The 12,893-nt window shown below is 42.3% G+C and overlaps 1 protein-coding gene across 2 annotated transcripts in view; it reads right to left on the bottom strand.

Annotated features, from left to right (window-relative positions):
• The window catches only part of BTBD10 (BTB domain containing 10), a 39,637-nt gene extending 27,362 nt beyond the window's left edge, over positions 1–12,275 (bottom strand). The window contains exon 1 of one of the 2 annotated variants that reach the window (XM_056851515.1): positions 12,251–12,275. The gene's annotated coding sequence lies outside the window, so the exon portion shown is untranslated. Of the gene's footprint in view, positions 1–11,912; positions 11,936–12,250 lie in introns of those variants that run through there. The other variant, XM_056851516.1, reaches the window with a different exon arrangement.
• Between the last annotated feature and the right edge of the window lie 618 nt (positions 12,276–12,893).

Here is a 12,893-nt window from a genome sequence, read left to right as displayed (position 1 = left end):
TACTAGGGCTGTGATGTGGAGGCAGTAATGGCAAAACACCTCTAAATGTCTCTTGCCTTGAAAACCCTTCAAAGTCACCATAAGTCAGCTGTGACTTGACAGCAAAAAACTGACTTAGCTTAATTATGGCAATTATATCAAACCACCTCATTATGAAGGACATGACAACAGACCAAATGTAATTTCTGCATCCACCAAGTAGACGTGTGTTTGATCCACAGAGGAGTATACAATGTTACGCAAGATAAAGAAGTAAAAGTGCAACAGCCAAGGAGGGATCAAAAACTGAAGTGAAATAGGAAGTCCAAACACATTTCCAAAACCACGAATACTACCAAGTCTCCATATTTACAGTAGGGATGAGGGACCTTCTATGTGACCCAGTGCATTGCTCTGTGAAGTGTGTGGAAGGTAATGTCCAATTTTTGTTATTTAACATAATTCTCTCAATTCTTTGTGCTGTAAAGCATTAAGTACTGGACCATATTTTAATCAACGGAAGGAGGGACGTTGACCAGTCAAATAACCCTACATTGCACCTTACACAGAAGATACAAAGCTGCTCTGCAAAGGGTGGCAAATCTACTAGCAAATGCCCACACACCCAAAAAGGTAGGTCAGCCACATACTTTTAGAACTGTGGACTTATCCAAATGTATTTTGAGTTACCAATACAGCAAGTTTTGAATGTTGACTCCCACAGTATAGTTATGCTGGCAAACATGACATGCATGGCCTAGTATGGCTATCTCTACTCTTAGATATCGGGTTATAAAAAAGTACAGATAGAAGTAGATTTTTAACAGCATATCATAAAAATATCTTTGTTTCTATGCAGCACTGGTAGATCTTCCTCACCTCCCCTTTCCCCCAGCAGCTGCCTCTTCCAGTACAATCCAAAGTGGGGGTAGTTGAGGCACGCCCAGGGACAGCACAGCAATGGCACAACTGGGCCGCCTCCTGAGCGGTTTGCTGCACCGAGGACAGCAAGCTACCCAGGGAAATTCCCTGAAAGCCCATAAAACTGCTGTATGCAGTTCCATGGGCTGTGCCACCATATTGTTGGCAAAAATTTTGATGCCAGCAAAAATGGGCGCTCCCAAAGCAAAAATGCTTAGGGAGCTGACTAATAGCACCGCCCCTGGATATGCCCCCTTTGGCACCAATGCGAACCCCCTGTGCTGAAGGAGCACTGCTGTGCCACTCCCCGGCACGGCCGTTAGTGGCTCGGTGCTGGTGTTAGTGCCTACTTGGGCAGCACAAGTAGCACTTACACTAGTGCAGGGGTCACTTTGCCTCAAAAGGCCTCCCCCCCTTAGGATTGCAATGTTAGAGTAGAAAAGGTGATGACAGAGATGGGGGACAACCTAGATAACATTTCCAGGGAAATTTAACTTTCAGAAATTGTGAAGCTATAGAGAAATGGGTTTTCCCCAGAAACACAGACATTTGGGAAAAATTGAAATACATGCAATTACTATCAAACCTAAACTTACTTTGCTGCATCAATAATATAAAATACCAAATATATAACTCAGTATATAACACTGCATTACCTGGCATTTTTATGGATTTTAAATGCTTTAGCTTCCTAAAAGCAAAATTGCAGATATACCACATATTTGAGAGGGTGCCGCAATTTGCTATTTACCCCAAAGTTGTTTTCTAATTTCAACTCCCACCCCCCACTCACTGGTGAAAAAGGATGGAAGGAGGCCCACTGACCATGAAACCGGCTATGCTGGAGATTGTGGGACCTGAATGGACACAAGCCATGTATGATGGGGGCTGTACTAAAGAGGGGGATTAGGAGGGACTGAGTTAAAAAGTTGGCTTCTTCTAACCCCTTATCCTAACCATTCAATATGTGCATTCTGCAGTCACTACTAAAGAACGTGACATCAAGCTCACGGAAGCTATTAATCAATAAATCTGTGACTCTTGTGACTCTTTAAGGTGTCACAAGACTGTTATTAAAGATTAACAAAACTATGCTACCATTTAGATCACATCAGACAGATTAGGCAATAAAGTCTGGATGTTAACTTTCTGGCAAAGACTAAAGCATGTAGTCAGTGGCACCTATGCTAAGGTTACCTATATGATTTCATTTTACAACTTTACCAAACCTGCATTCAGATTAATTTGGATGTAAACAAAAAAATCTCAGGAGAGATAAAAGCCACAAAACTTAATTCTCTAACACTTGGAAAAAGTAGTGATCTGCCAGTAGCAGCCAGTCTGGGTATTTTATACAAGTGTTGTCAAGGTTGACCCTGCCTTGGTGCAGCAACGTAACCAAGCTTTACCTGGGTTTGTTCTCAGTAACTCCCCAAGTAACACAATATAAAGCAAAAGAAGGCTTTATAGAAGAAATTAAAGAAAAGATATAAAACAAGGCATATGGTCCAGTGGTGGTGAAATGCACGAAATATCAAAACTGACTAGCTATAAGAACATAAGAAAAGCCATACTGAATCAGACCAAGGCGCAGCAAATCCAGCAGTCTGTTCACACAGTGGCCAACCAGGTACCTCTAGGAAGCCCACAAACAAGACGACTGCAGCAGCATCCTGCCTGTGTTCCACAGAACCTCATATAATAGGCATGCTCCTGTGATACTGGAGAGAACTGGTATGCATCATGACTAGTATCCTTTATGCCAATAAAGGTGATTGATTGATTAGTATCCATTTTGACTAATAGCCATGGATAGCCCTATCCTCCATGAACATGTCCATTCCCCTCTTAAAGCCTTCCAGGTTGGCAGCCATCACCACATTCCTTTTATCTGTTTTGGATCTCTCGTCCTCCAGCTTCAGCAAATGACCCCCATTCTAGTATTATGAGAGAGGGAGAAAAGCTTCTCCCTGTCCACTCTCTAGATTCCATCATAATTTTATAGACCTCTATCATGTCTCCCCTTAACCACCTTCTTTCTAAGCTGAACAGCTGTAAGCGTTTTAACAGCTCCTCATAGGGCAGTTGCTCTAGCCCCCTGATCATTTTGGTTTTCTCTTTTCTGCACCTCCTCAAGCTCTGCAATATCCTTTTTTAGGTGTGATGACCAGAACTGTACACAGTATTCCAAGTGTGGTCTCACTGTAGATTTGTACAAGGGCAGTATGATATCAGCAGTTTTATTCTCTATTCCTTGTCTAATTATGGCCAGCATGGAATTTGCCTTTTTTCACAGCAGCCGCACACTGGGTTGACATCTTCATCGAGCTATCTGCTACCACCCCAAGATCCCTTTCTTGGTCTGTCGCTGCAGCACAGATCCCATCAGTGTATATGTGAAACTGGGATTTTTTGCCCCAATATTCATCACTTTACACTTGCCCACTATCTTACTTACTGGAGACCTAACCCAGCATAGTTGGTTCTTAAAGCAAAGAGTTCCTGAGTATAATACAAATATCTTCTTGGCAGCAAGAAGGGGTAGGAAGAAAAGGGTAAAGGGGATAAGGGTAGTTCCCTCTGCTATACATATAGAAAAATGCTGGACATTACCTCCTGACTTCCTCAACCAATCACTGGGCAATATTCATGGAACTTTCTAGGATGAGAATGAGTTCTCCCTCCCATATCAGATTCATAGCTGAATGGTGTGAGTTAATTAACTGGCCTGAGTAAATGGCCTTGATGAGTAACTGCCAGTGTGTGTGGGGTGGTGGTGGCGGCTAACACCTGCAGAAAATTAGAGAACAGTGAACTTAGCTAGAACTAACTATAAAATTCCTCTAAGATAGCTTCTCTCTTGACAAGTGTCTCACTTCCTTTGCTTCCAGATTCCTAGAACAGCCTTTTTACTGCTAGGGCCTTCAGCCGTTTTAAACATGATACTATGTATGATACACATATAAAATTTCCCCCCAAAAATTGAAGCCATCTTTAAAAACGGAGCTATTTCCAGGGTTTTCTCTTACAGGACCGCCCCCCTTGATATTTTGTGGTAAACTGAAAAATATATGTCAAGCCTAAATTTATTTTACTGTTTTATCAAGATAAAATCCATTATTCATAGCTATTGGGCACCCTTATGAAATGGACAATACAAATGCCTCACAAGTACACCCAACGCAAGCAATAAAGTTCTGTTCTACATCTATCAACTTTGGCACCTTATGCTACCTTAGCACACGTATCTCAGTTTTCGCCATCTAAGAGGCAGGAAAAAATAAAAGTGGAATACAGAAAACAAAGTTTGTAACAAACAAAAGAAATATATCATCCCAATAAAACTAGCAGTATATCTTGACACCAAATAAAATTAATTAACACTGGAAACAATGAACACTTCAGTAGTGTCTCATCACACACAATACAGCAAATTAACTGTGGAAATTAACCACAGTTTATTAACTACCATATACAAACATGCTGTACATGTCTACAGTATATAAACAATTAGTCTCTAATGCTGTTTTTTTACTATAAAATCCTTTACTACATATTTTAAGTAGAAGCAATTCAACTCAAAAATAGAAAATATTTCCCAGAGTTGTTTTTTTAGTGCTCCCTCCAAATTTCCAGTTTTTTCACAGGAACAACTGAAATAAGTCCTCAAAGGGGGGATGTTCTTCATGTATCTATCTCAGGCCTGCTAACACTGGATACGCAATTGTCAAATTCAAATTTTATTAATATGGTCAATGACCAGCTAGCGCAATGGTCAAGGACCCAGTTTAAACATGCAGTAAGTCACGTGATATACCACATGAGCAAGCATTTTTTTTCCACCTGGTATCGTATTTAAATCTGGTTCCTTTCTCTTCTAACTCTACTCTTGATCCCCTACAACCTGTGGGGCACCATAGCACCTACCAAAACTCCTTTGGCACCTGCCAAACCTTTCAGAAAGTGGGCAGAACCACTGTAAGGAAGGGCTTGTTTCAGGCTACCCTCATTGAAATGAAAGGGATTTATACTGGAGGAGGAAGACTGAGAAGCAGCTGGGCTTTCCTTAGTCAATGCATGGTTCCATTCCCCTTTCAGCGTTTTCTTCTCAGGTATAAGGAGGGAGAGGTATTTCATTTGGCTCCATCTCTTATAAGAGCCATTTGGAGGCACTCTCACCCACAGATCAAAATTCCACAGATGTTCATAAATTCAAAAAGTTTGGGGACCTCAACCTACAATCTGACTTTCCTCCACTGAAACCTGCCCTTTCTTAATTGCAGACACTCTTTTCTATACCAAATAGAAGAGCCTCTAATCCTCCTCAAGTTTTCTGCAGGTTTTCATGGCAATGACAATAGAACCATCCTCCAGCTCAGTTCTCTCCATGCCCGGGGTTTATGTAATTTTTTTCTCAGCCACTTCGCCCCTATTAGTCAGACTGCTTTTCAGCTTTGCCAATGGGACAAGCGCCTCTATTTTCCTAGGACATTTTAATCCCAGCTTTTCTCCACAGAGCTCAAAGCAGCATATGCAATTCCTCAGTTTATCCTCACAACAACCCTGTGAGGTCTATTAGGTTGAGAGTGACTGATCTAAAGTAGGGATGCTGTGAATTTCAAGGTGAACATATTTGACTGTCAAACTTATCATGTTCAAACGAAACTATCAGATGTGAGCTAGTCACCAGGTCTGATTAACTGGCAGAAAACTACTCAAATGCCAGCTAAAGAACTTTGCGTCAGGTTTTTTTTTCTTCAAAACTACGTATGTGCATAGTGCTGCAGATCCAAGTAGATTGGCAGCCATTAAACTAAGGACTGCTTACCCACAAAAAATAGGATTGTTTAAAAAATACACCTTTAATTTATGACTGATTTAACTATGCATGGCTACATCCATACACAGTGAGCTACCACTTTCGCACCATTTTCACCTGCCAATGCTATTAGAAGAATTTAGGAGTTTTTTTAAAAAAAACAACAGAAATTGGTATTGTGCTGTTAGATCTAACATTCTAACCATATATTACCTTGATCCCTGAAATTCTACCTTTATTTTTTAAATCTATATATGTCTCCTCTCACACAGCAGAAGGGATATTGTAATAATCAGCCGGATATAAAACAAAGGCGAGTTATACTACAAAGAGTAACAATGAAGCCAAGATGCCCCAAGTGCTTTTATTTCCATATCTACATATCACAACCCTGTCCCTGACCCTTACATAATTACAATAGTTTTCTTAAATATGTCCATTTTTGAATGACTTTAAGCCTCTAACTACCTAAAACCTAAAATATAGGTTATATATTTATATAAATATATGTTACCGTGATGAAAATGGTGTTACTGGAAGAAGTGCAGAAAACTGGTAGAGTGCTTCAATTAATTACTGTAAAGCAGCATCTCCCCAAACAAGATAATGAATCACAGGGAATGGACAGAGCATGACAGTTTACAGCAAATTCTAATGGGGTAGCTGTGTTTGCCTGTCTCAGCAAACACAAAAGAATCTTGTGGCATCTTAAATATTAATGTTTATTATAAACATTTGTGGCTTTGAGCCTTCTTTATCAGATACATGAAATAAATTCTCGGACAGCAAGATTTTTATACACAGGAAAAATGTGAACAGTTTGTGACATTTCCACAGTATACAGCCTATTTAATTATATCAATTTAACACCAACAGATTGAACAACAATGTCTGATAGTACTAACCAGGAGCTCAAAATATCAAAACTATTGAGGAATTCTAATTCAGCAGTTTCCCAGTGCATTCTCCCTTCCAGTGTTGAAGAATACCAAGATGCTCTTCCAGAGGTTTCTGAATATTGCCACTGTTTGTCAGATTTGTGTCCTTCTATTCTATTGCATACTAACAGACCTGTGTCCCCAATGCAAACTGCAGAAGGGCATTGTTGACAGATAACATAAGAGTGACATAACACCATTTTTGTCACTTCCACCTCCCAATTACTCTAAAATATCATTAATTATCTACAGACCATCGTAGACAGTGATACTTCTCTCAAACTGGTCTAGGGTAGTACAGCTTTAGCTACTTCCATACAGCTCTTAATCTCAGGTTATTCACCAGCAACATGCACTTCTCGGTATAAAGACATTATCACAAGGACAAGACCTGCAACAAGCCCACATACCAACTATGTCACACAACAGTGCAACACTATTACATGACCTAATAATGACAGCTATACTGTACCATTAGGGGCTCATTGATCTGCTCATTATCCAACATATGATAACAATCACGCTGAGAGCCAGCGTGGTGTAGTGGTTAAGAGAGCCACGCTGAGAGCCAGCGTGGTGTAGTGGTTAAGAGCGGTGGAGTCTGATCTGGAGAACTGGGTTTGATTCCCCTCTCTTCCACATGAGCGGAGGCTAATTTGGTGAACAGGATTTGTTTCCCCACTCCTACACACGAAGCCAGCTGGGTGACTTTGGGCAAGTTACAGTTCTGTTAGAGCTCTCTCAGCCCCACCTACCTCACAGGGTGTCTGTTGTGGGGAGGAGAAGGTGATTGTAAGCCGGTTTGAGTCTCCCTTAACTGGTAGAGAAAGTCGGCATATAAAAACTAACTCTTCTTCTATCGTTTACACAGGTCAAGCAGGTCAAACAGGTTCTTCAACAATTGTCTTGGTCCTCAATGAAATGTGATTATCTGTGCATTTTTAGTTTTGCATAGCGATGTCAAAACTAGGTCCTTTGCCCCACTGTTAATTTCTTTCCCTCTTTGTGAATAAAAATCTTAATGACTTAGAATCCGCTTCATATATCTGATGAAGCCTATGAAAGCTTATGGTACAATTTTTTAAGTATTTGAGGAGGAAAAGGGGGCCACACCAAGGCAAACAGAAGGCAAGGAAACACATGGTGCAGAGAGGTATTAATTATTTAGTAATTTTTACAACCCCTACAAGGTTTGCCTTAATGCATGGATGGGGGGGGCTACTAAAAAGAATCTGAGAGATTCCCCCTGATGAAGCTGCATGTCAAACACATAGGGGTTATAAAAATTATTAAAGAATTTGTTTCTCTCTGGACCATTTGTTTCCTTGCCCTAGTATTTAAGGAACCATAAGACACTATTGGCCATTCAACCCTGAAGCCCTCTAAAGAAGAGTAATATCACTGGTTTTGAGGAAGTAACACAATGATTAAACATGAAGGCTTCTTGTATAAAACTACTAGAAGAATACATGCTCTGTCTCTCTGTTTACAATGAGACTGGACTTTTGCAGCGGAGATGATACAATGGACTCTAATTTTGTCAGATTTCAGAAATCAGGCATCTGGCTTCGTATAAACTCTGAAGACAGACAGGAACTGACGTTACAATCTATTATCAGGCTGTATGAACATGAATATTTCTTTGAACATTACCAACCCAGACAAAATGCTAATGCCCCCAAATTTTATTTTGGTATTACTGGACAAGAGCATAGAAGAGTTCATAAATTGTTTATATACTTTTTAAATATTTATTGTTCAAAACCATTTTAGATTGCAAAATAGTGGCTTCAGATATATAGGGACTGGGTCAGTATAATCTGCTAGAGAAGTACTGTTCCATCTTTGGCAGAACAATTACAAAGTTAAGAGGTGACATCAGAAGTACCAGATAGAATCCTTCAAGAATAACCAAGTGCAAACAAAGGACAGTTAAAGAGAGTTGCAATAATTTCTCAGGCATTAAGAAATACAACATAAAACAGACAGAATAATGACAGATAGAAAATAGAAAGATGCCGCAACTACTGGATCTTTACTACTCTTTGGTTCTTGTAGGTTATCCGGGCTGTGTAACCGTGGTCTTGGAATTTTCTTTCCTGACGTTTCGCCAGCAACTGTGGCAGGCATCTTCAGAGTAGTAACACTGAAGGACAGTGTCTCTCAGTATCAAGGGTGTAGAAAGAGTAATATATAGTCAGAAAGGGGTTGGGTTTGAGCTGAGTATTGTCCTGCAAAAGTATTGTCCTGTAAGTATCAAGATAATGTGCTAATGAGGATATGGTATGTTAATATGGAACCATTGTATCCTGAAGTGATCTGTTAATGTGTGTAATCCAAAACTAATCTGTATGGCTATTGTTGAATGTTGTCTTTGTCTGGAGGTTTTTCAGGGCAGGAAGCCAAGCCTTATTCATTCTTAAACTCTCCTCTTTTCTGTTAAAGTTGTGCTGATGTTTGTGAATTTCAATGGCTTCTCTGTGCAATCTGACAAAATAGTTGGTAGAACTGTCCAGTCTTTCAGTGTCTTGGAATAAGACCCTGTGTCCTGTTTGTGTCAGTCCATTGTCAGCCACTGCTGATTTCTCAGGTTGGCCAAGTCTGCAGTATCTTTCATGTTCTTTTATCCTTGTTTGTATGCTGCGTTTTGTGGTCCCGATGTAAACTTCTCCACAGCTGCAAGGTATACGATATACTCCTGCAGAGGTGAGGGGTTTTTTCAAAAAACATAACCTACAAACAGTGTTTAAACCCACCAAGAAAATACAACAAATGCTACGATCAGCAAAAGACAAAAGAGACCCCCTCACCTCTGCAGGAGTATATCGTATACCTTGCAGCTGTGGAGAAGTTTACATCGGGACCACAAAACGCAGCATACAAACAAGGATAAAAGAACATGAAAGATACTGCAGACTTGGCCAACCTGAGAAATCAGCAGTGGCTGAACATGGACTGACACAAACAGGACACAGGGTCTTATTCCAAGACACTGAAAGACTGGACAGTTCTACCAACTATTTTGTCAGATTGCACAGAGAAGCCATTGAAATTCACAAACATCAGCACAACTTTAACAGAAAAGAGGAGAGTTTAAGAATGAATAAGGCTTGGCTTCCTGCCCTGAAAAACCTCCAGACAAAGACAACATTCAACAATAGCCATACAGATTAGTTTTGGATTACACACATTAACAGATCACTTCAGGATACAATGGTTCCATATTAACATACCATATCCTCATTAGCACATTATCTTGATACTTACAGGACAATACTTGTGCAGGACAATACTCAGCTCAAACCCAACCCCTTTCTGACTATATATTACTCTTTCTACACCCTTGACACTGAGAGACACTGTCCTTCAGTGTTACTACTCTGAAGATGCCTGCCACAGTTGCTGGCGAAACGTCAGGAAAGAAAATTCCAAGACCACGGTTACACAGCCCGGATAACCTACAAGAACCAATGAACTCTGACCGTGAAAGCCTTCGACAATACTTTACTACTCTGTTCAGGTTTGATGAAAATAGGACAGCAAGTTACACTGTAAATGATTCATAATGCAGGCATCACAGCCCATGTTTCCAATTAAACATCCAAAAGCGATAAAACCTGCTGTCATATTGATTTTCTGGTGACATTAATCATCAGGAGAAACTAGCACAATTTCAGCCATGGAACAGTCCATCCCTTTGACTAAACTCCAATATACTGCACTGTTCCTATGGCTAAATTGCACCTCCAGTAGAAGAAAAAAGAGGGGAATAGAACCCAACCTAGAAAACATATATCAACCTATTCGAATAGGTTGATACTTGCACACCACTTATGTGGGAGAAATACACAGCCCAGAATAAAAACCTAAGACAATCTTGCCAGATGTTGGTGTAATTGGTAATATATACAACCTATTACATGCCTGGTCTGTTTTATATTGCCTGTATGTGTAAATATATTTGTAATGTGTGTGCATGTTTTACAAGCGATTCAAAGAGACCACTGAGGAAGGCCATATAGGCCGAAACGCGTTTGGCTTGTGGTGACAGACATTAACCTTAGGAAATGCCACGGTGCTATTTTAATGGTTTTTAAATATTTTTAATCTTGATATGGTGCTTCTAATTAAGTTATATACTTTCATTATTTATATTTTTTTTCCATCCCACCCAACCTTGGGTACCCAACTTAATTGCACCTCCGCCACACTGACTGCAGGAGTGGGTAAACAGCTATAGGGTTTCAGGAGGCAGCACATGCATTCCCACCCCCCTCCCCCCTTCTGGAAAGAGAGCACGATGTCGCAAGGAGAGCGAGTTACTCATGGGAGGGCATCTACGCATCAACAGCCGGACACAACGACGCCTTTTAAGGCTGCCCATTCTTACCAGGTGTGCGAAGCGATAAGAGGAACCAGTCCTAACAAATGCCACAAAACGCTCTGACGTAGCAGAAAGCTTCCCCCACCCCCAGTCGACACCCCCTTAAGTCATTTTCGCCCGCCCTCCAATTGTCACCCTCAAACCCGCGGCCACTTAAGCCTTCTCTCTCTCTCCAAAACAGAGGGGAATATATATGTGTGTATGTATACACACACACACACACACATATATATATACACACACACATATATATAACACACATAAGCCTTCTCTCTCTCTCCAAAACAGAGGGGAATATATACACACACACATATATATATATACACACACATACACACACATATATATATATACACACATAAGCCTTCTCTCTCTCTCCAAAACAGAGGGGAATATATATGTGTGTATGTATACACACACACACACACACACACACATATATATACACACACACATATATATAACACACATAAGCCTTCTCTCTCTCTCCAAAACAGAGGGGAATATATACGTGTGTATGTATACACACACACACACATATATATATACACACACACATACACACACACACATACACACACACACATACATATATATACACACACACATATATATATACACACATAAGCCTTCTCTCTCTCTCCAAAACAGAGGGGAATATATATGTGTGTGTGAGTGTATACACACACACATATATATGTATACACACATATATACTCACACACATATATGTATACACACATATATGTATACACACACACATATATGTATACACACATATACACACACACACACACATATATATATATATATATGTATACACACACACCGCCAGCCAGCCAGCCAAGCTTAGCACCAGCCAAATACATACCATCCGCCGCCACACACCATCCTCTGCTTCCCAACGACCTCCGACCCAGCACAGTCGCGGCACCTTCTTACTTAACCGGCCCCCTCCTCTAACAGCACCGGCCACGGCCGCCACCAGCAACGGCCTCCCACCTCCTCCTCACGAGGGGACCCGCGGCCGCTTCGTGCCTCCCGCGCAGCCGCACTCGACGCTCCAGCCCCGTTCGGAGGGGCGCGGGAACAACCGCCGTCAACACACACCCCCCCGCGCGCGAGCCCCGGTCCTCTCTCTCGCGCGCGCGCGCCTCCAGATCCCGCGAGACGCCCTCCCTCCTCCTCCACACCCCTGCCGCCTCTCACCTGCTGCGCCCAACGCCGGGGGCTCGCGCTCCCCCCCACCCCTGCCTCCACCGCTCACCGCAACGGCTAGGCCCCGTCAACCGCCAGGTCCTGTTCTCGCGAGAGTGGTGGGAAGGAAGGAAGGAAAGGAAAGGTAGGGGAACTCTCGCGAGACCTCAGCCCGCGGCCCGGAGGGAAAGAGGAAGCGGGGCAGGGTAGCAGCTTACTGAGCGAGAGCGGATGTCGGGTGGACTCCCAAGACCACCCAGTCGGGCCGGGTCGAGCGGGAGGCGGGCGGAGACTTGTCCGGCGGCAGCGGCCTCTTCCGCCTGGCTCCCGCCGGGTTCAGAGCCAGGCCGGGGTGCTGCGGCGGTTGCGGCGGCATCCTCACGCTCGCCCCTTTCTGCCCGGGCGGCCGCGGCGGCGCTTCCCTCCGGCCCCTGCAAGAGTCTTTGGTTATCAATGGGAGGGGGCAGCGGACCGTTTATTCCTATTTATTTTTTCCCCTGGCCTTTCCTCGTGTGGTGTCTGAGCCTGTGCGGGGCGACGGGGAGGCCTTTGTGCACGTGAGAGGCTCAGGTTAGGGTGACGAGTTGCTTCTGTGGGCAGGTCCGGGATGTCTCATTCACAAGTCACACGCGGGCACGCCTTAAATCTCCGGCAT

This window comes from Euleptes europaea, chromosome 6 (assembly GCF_029931775.1).
Source record: "Euleptes europaea isolate rEulEur1 chromosome 6, rEulEur1.hap1, whole genome shotgun sequence".
Taxonomy (NCBI): domain Eukaryota; kingdom Metazoa; phylum Chordata; class Lepidosauria; order Squamata; family Sphaerodactylidae; genus Euleptes; species Euleptes europaea.
Note: the sequence above shows the minus strand (reverse complement) of the source record. Positions and strands in the feature narration are given on the sequence as shown.